The following is a 7,013-nucleotide window of genomic DNA, read 5'->3' as shown; positions in this document are numbered from 1 at the left end:
ATATATACCATTCAATATATACACTACCTTAAATAAAAGTATAAAACATATGCTATTTAATATAATAAATTAATAATACTTGATAGTAAATTAATAATGTATTAAAACTAAGTTTTTAATTTCAGTTTGTGAAATTCTGAATTTTCAAAAAAAAATCTTAACCGGCCGGGCCGGGCTAGTTAATCGACGGGCCCAAATCGGGTTGGGTCCGGGCCGGGTTAATCGGGCCCAAATCAAAAACCCAATCGTACCGAGACCGGGACCCCTAAAGCCCTTGGGCTTATCGGGTCGGGTCAATCCGGACCGTTTTAATTATTTGGGCCGGTTCGGGCCGGTTTTAATCGGCCCGTTTGACACCCTTAGTCCATATCCAAAAAAATCTTTTGGTTTTTGGGCATTCGTGTGTTTTTCCAAATAAACAAGTTTATTGTATTACTTTATTCGTGTGTTTTTCCAAATAAACAAGTTTATCATATTACTTTATAATTTGTCTCAAATATTCATACAATATAGTGCCCCATTTATAACCCAACTTGAAAAAACTAAGGCTGCATTTATTTTTATTAAGATTTAGACGTTTAAATTTGGATGCATATTTGAATAATTAAGATATCATCTTTAATTTGAAAATTGAATGGTTAAGATTATTTATTTTTCAATATCTGAATACGCAAAATTTATTTATTTGTATATATAATAAAAAATATAATTTAAATAAAAAATAAATATTTTAAAAAATATTTGATTCAATACAGTAATATTATTCTTTAATTAAAAAAAATATTTATATTTGTTAGTGATAATGAAAATGGTTTGTAATAATGGTGGTAGAGGCGAATTCAGGATTTAGGGTTTATGGATTCCCCATATTAGATAAAAATAAAATCAAATAGTAACTAAGGGGATTTGAACCCGCAATCAAGAGGAACTTTTACAAGTCCCTCTACTCCACTAGACCAACAACACATTTTATTTAGTAAGTTTTACATAAATCTTAAAAAGTTTATCCATATTTACACCTTATCTCAACTTTATTCAAAATCTCATAAAATTCTGATTTTGTGTTTTTAAGATACATATAAGTTAAAAGTGATAAAAGTTGATGATACATCTTAAAAATTAACTAATTAACTTAAATTAAGGAATGTAATGGTAACTACAATATTAAAGCAACAATTTACTCAACCAATCATCTGATTAACTAAAAAAATCTCCTAAAAGACGACATTATGTTACTAATTCAAATTTTTTTAAATATCATCTCCCTATTTAATTTGGAGATTTATTCTTCTTCTCTTTTTATTTTTTTCTTCTACATTAGGGATATCAAATCTTCCAGTAGGATTGCCTGGGTTAGGTGTTTCAAATTTGTCTTTCAAGATACCAAGATCAGTAGCATGGTTGATAGGTCAAAGCTTGGGCAATTGATCAAGAATCTAAGAGAAAACAAACCATATTTCACAAACAACAGATATCCCCCACAACCAAACTGCATCATTGTTGGGATGCTTCATTCTTTATATCGAGAAAATTTCAAGTAGAACAAATTGAACAATGATAAAAAATCTGAATGTACATTTTCGAAGGGACTTGCGATTGATGTGGGCATTGTGGAGTGTTTTTTACGGAACCACCACCAAGGTTCGAACTCATACAATGGGGGGAGGACGACGACGACGACGACGACGACGATGATGATGAAGAAATGAATGATGTGGGATTTTTGTAATTTAACACCATAATTTTCTTTTCTTTACGAGTGATTGATGTATGTCCGTTTGTCTTTGATGGTCCTTATTTAAATAGTTTTACTGTAGTACTTTGGGTAGAAGTTTGAGAGATGCATAATACCTTGTGGATGTAATAGTGTTCTTTAAGGATTTGTTGTTGATAGTTATACTGTTGTGATTGTAGAGATACATACATGTGTTAATAAGAGATACACAACAAGTTTGAGTAAACAAATGTTTGTTGTTTTTTCATGTTAGGGCATCGTCACCTTATGTGACTCTAACAATTAAAATATACATATTATTATGAAAGATACATATATGTATAAGAAGAAATACATTTTTTAAATTCTGTAAGAGATGCACACTACATTATAACAATTTTATATATATCTCTTACTGTACTAATATGATGCCTCTTATTACATGTTACATTGAAGTTATCTAACCAGAGATATATAAATTAAATGTATAATTTACACGAAGATACAAGATGACAAAACTTATCTAATGTATTGAAATATGTATTTGACATCTTTAGACTTGACATTTAACAATCATATAACAAGAGATACATTTTTTAAAGTATGTAAAAGATACATACTACATTATAATAATTTTATATGTATCTCTTACTGTACTAATATGCATGACTCTTATACATGTTACACTGAAGTTATCTAACAAGAGATACATAAAGTAGATGTACAATGTACACGGAGATACAAGATGACAAAATGTATCTAATGTATTTGACACATGTGCATATTTGCAATCAACTTATATATGATAGATATAACCATATTCTTATACAACACAATACTTCTTATAGATAATCAATATGTACAACACTCATAATACTTCTTAATAGAACACTTGGAATATTCAACTAGAATAGTTCAACCGAGATACATATATTTTGGATAACATAATTCATACACTACAATGAGATACATTACAATATATAAGTTAGATTATTGATTGATTATTTACCAGTGAAGCATTACTACGTAACTTGACACATAAATCTACCAGTAGAATAAAAAGTATAAAGATACATTATACTATACAACTTTTGTGTCGAAATACATCACTATAGATAGATTTTAAGAGAGATACATAAGACTATTATATATCTCACTTATAAATTTAACATATTTTCAATAATTAAACTGGTGTAAATTTCTCAATGACGATCTAATCAAAATTTTTAGAAATAACATTAAGTCCTCCAGGAACTTGGCCTCCAGATAACACCACTTCAATTTTCAAGATCTGATTTATCGCAACATTCCTAGAAGCATCAGGCACCAATGATACAAATATTTTTCCGTATAAGCAAGAAAAAAGCTCTGTAATTTCTCTAAAATCAAAAAGAATCAGAAGCTTTGGAAATAGTTGAAGAAGAAAAATTGCACCAAGAAAAAATATGAACGAAAAATCGGCCTCCAGGAATTTGGCCTCCAGATAACACCACTTAAATTTTTAAGATCTGATTCACCGTAACATTTTTAGAAGCATCGGGCATCAATGATATAGATGGTTGTCTATATACGGAAGAAAAAATCTTTGCAAGTTCCTCTGTAATCAAGAAGAATCAGAAGCTTTGCAACTAGTTGAAGAAGAAAAATCACGTCAAGAAAAAATAACAAGAAAATATCATAGTAATCATGCTCGATAGTAAAATCAATGATAATTCATCCCAAAATTTGGAAAATACCGCAATAAGCATGAAAATATGAAAATAAATATGTAATTCAACTTATAATTCACTTGAAATCTCATAATCTTGTAAATGGCAACATTGGGTATGAACCCTAATTTCAATTTCATGAAAAATCATATAAAATAAAATAATTTTGTAATTTAAAATAAGTTTTGGGCACAAGGATGAAAGAAGTATCCTTGTTCATAACCCCACATACCTTGATTGAAGATTAGATGAAGAAACTTGATCTATTGATTTCTATTTGAGTTCTTGAAGATGGATCCTTGATTATCTTACCTTGGGAATCCTCAATCTTAAGCTTTCTTGGAGAAACTATGGTGGAATTTGATTTCTTGGAGAAGGAGCTTTGAACTCTAGGATTTTTATTTGAGAGAAAAATTGATGAATATAAGCCTAAAGTGCTTAGAATAGACTTAAATCTTATGTTTGGACGGATTGGGGGCTTGGGTATTGACCAAAATACCCTTTTTAAAGTCTCAAACGGAACTGAAAAATGATAAAAAATACAATTTATTGTGCCACTGCGACGCGCCACTATCGCGGTGGCTCATTGAAAAAAGGACGAATGGGAACTGGGCTTTCTTCATGACTCAGAGCTATCGTGGTGCCCTATAATTTTTTCCATTTTGGCCACTGACGCGACGCGGCAACATCGCATTGGTCAACTGGATTTTGATAAATGGGAATTTAAACCTCTCCGCAATGCCCCGATATTGCGGAGGTCTACTGGAATTGACAATTATGAATCGTGCCTTCACCGTGACGCGCTGAGAGTCCAGATGGCACACTGTTTTACTAAAAATGCTCTAATTTCTTCATTGAGTGTCGAAATTGGGCGAATTTGGTATCGATGGAAAGCTTATCGTTGAAATAAATATTATTCATTTTGGAAGCTATCTTTTAACATTCTAGGAACAAATTTAAGAAAAAAATACGGGGTATTACAATGACATGGTACATTAGGTCATAGTAATATTGCTTCTCATAAAAGACTTAATAAAATAAAATTAATTCCTGCAGTAAATATTGACAATATTTTTAAATGTTCTGTGTGTATTGAAGCAAAGCATTCCAAGAAACCTTTTAATTATGTTGCTAGTAAAAAGACTGAATTACTTGAACTAGTACATTTAGACTTAGTAGATTTTAAGAGCTCTGTTAACAAAAGTGGAAAGAAGTATTACATGAATTTTGTTGATGAATTTTCTAGGTACACTAAGGTATACCTCCTTAAATCTAAAGATGAGGTTGAAAAAATATTTTTAAAATTCAAAGTAGAAGTAGAAAAATCAATTAGACAGAAAAATTCAGAGATTTAGATTTGATAGAGGCAGTGAATACAGTACTAAAATTCTAAAAGATTTTTGAGAAAAAAAATGATATTATCCATGAGTTTAGTGCTCCTTATACTCCCCCAGAAAATAGTATAGCCGAACGAAAGAATATAACTCTTAGGAAAATGTTGAATTCTATGCCTTTAAACTCAGGTCTACCTGACTATATGTGGGGAAAAGCTGCCTTGTCTACATGCGATATTCTTAATAGAGTCACTCATAAAAAGTTAGACGAGACCTTATATGAGTTATGGAAAGGGTTTGCCCCTAACTTGAAATTTCTTAAAGCGTAAGGGTGTTTGGCTAAGGTTGGTCCACCTGATTTTAGACGGGTAAATGTAGGCTCTAAGACTTTTGACTCTATATTTATTGGTTATGCTCAAAATAGTGTTGCTTATAGATTTATGTCATTAAATGATTATTCTATTTTTGAATCTAGAGATGCAAAATTTTTTGAGCATGTTTTTCTTTTAAACAATGGTGTGCCTAGTGATGTGTAAATAATACTTCTATATCTATGTCTGTTAACTCTCATGTTATGTCTGGATCTGATATTATTGCTAAAGAGCCTAAAAATGAACTTAGAAAAAGTAAAAGATGTGGAACTGAGATTAATTTTGGTCCTTATTTTATCACCACTTTTTAACTGAGGATTTTCATATCGATACTTTAAATGATGAATTAGTGTTTATCTATTTAATAGAAGAAGACCCTAAGACATGATGAAGCAATGAGTTCAATAAATACGATATTTTGAAAAGAGACTATTAAAAGTGAATTATACTTTATAGTCTCCAATCACACTTGAGACTTGTATAATTTTCCTAAAGGTTGTAAACCTATAAGTAGTAAGTAGATATTTTTGAAAAAAAATTGAGGCATGATGGTACAATTGAGACATATAAGGCTAAACTTGTGATTAAGGGTTTTAACCAAAAGAAAGATGTTGATTATTTTGATACTTATTCTCCTATGACTAAAATATCGACCATTAGGACTCTTATTGCTCTAGCCGCTATTAATAGTTTAGTGGTACCATAAATGGATATCAAAACTACATTTTTAAATGGTAATTTAGAGGAAGAGATCTATATGACTCAACCTAAGGGTTTTGACGTCCCAGGACATGAGGATAAAGTATGTAAATTGATAAAGTCCTTATATGGACTTAAGCAGATACCTAAGTAGTGGTGTGCAAAATTTAATTTCACATTAATGAATAATAACATTGTTGTTAATTCATCAAATACCCATGTTTATTCTAAAATGAAAGGATCAGATTGTGTGATTATATGTTTATATATGAATGACATGTTAATCTTCGGCCCTAATGTGAATGTTGTAAATAAGATTAAGAAATTTTTATTTTTTAAATTTGAAATGAAAGACCTTGGAGAAGCTAATGTGATTTTAGGGATTAATATCAAAAGAACTATTAATAGATTCTTTTTGTGTCAGTCTCATTATATTGAAAAAATGTTGAAAAGGTTTGATTGTTTTGATGTAATTTCAATAAGAACTCATTGTGATCCTATCATACACTTGAAAAAAATAAAGATTTCAGTGTTTCTCAAACTGAATATGCTAAAATAATTGGGAGTGGAATGTTTTTCATGAACTATACTCAGCCTAATATAGCTTATGCTGTTAGTAGATTGAGTAGATATACTCTTAATGCTAGTAGTGAACACTGAAATGTTCTTCATCGCTTGTTAAGGTATCTAAGAGGCTCTATGGACTGGTGTTTGTAGTTTAATAAATTTCCTACCATTTTAAAAGATTTTTTTAATTCTGTAACGCCCCAAAAATGGGTCCTGAGACATCATACGGTGTTCGAGACTACGAGTAGCCTCAAGCTAACCCTATAAGCCTTCTACTAAATTTGAAGCTTATAATAAAGTAAATGTAGATATATAGTCAAAGCTAAAATGCAAAATTCTGTATGAGATAAGGTGAAACTGTCTAAATATAATATCTGAAAGTATTGAACTCAAGAATCTAGTAAATCAATACTGGAAATCTGAAAATATCTAGCATTCTGACAAGCCTCTACTACTAATAACTAGAGAGCCACTGGGACAAATCCCCAGTTGTCTCGAACTATCGGCGAATACTGAATCATCTATACTAGTAAGCTAAAAAACTAAATAACTGGGTCCCTAAACTATGAGAACTCACCAACTATTGGTATGCAGATAGAGATGCTCAAAATCATTCACG

The sequence above is a fragment of the Capsicum annuum genome, unplaced genomic scaffold (assembly GCF_002878395.1).
Source record: "Capsicum annuum cultivar UCD-10X-F1 unplaced genomic scaffold, UCD10Xv1.1 ctg999, whole genome shotgun sequence".
Taxonomy (NCBI): Eukaryota; Viridiplantae; Streptophyta; class Magnoliopsida; order Solanales; family Solanaceae; genus Capsicum; species Capsicum annuum.
This window is presented reverse-complemented; position numbering follows the sequence as displayed.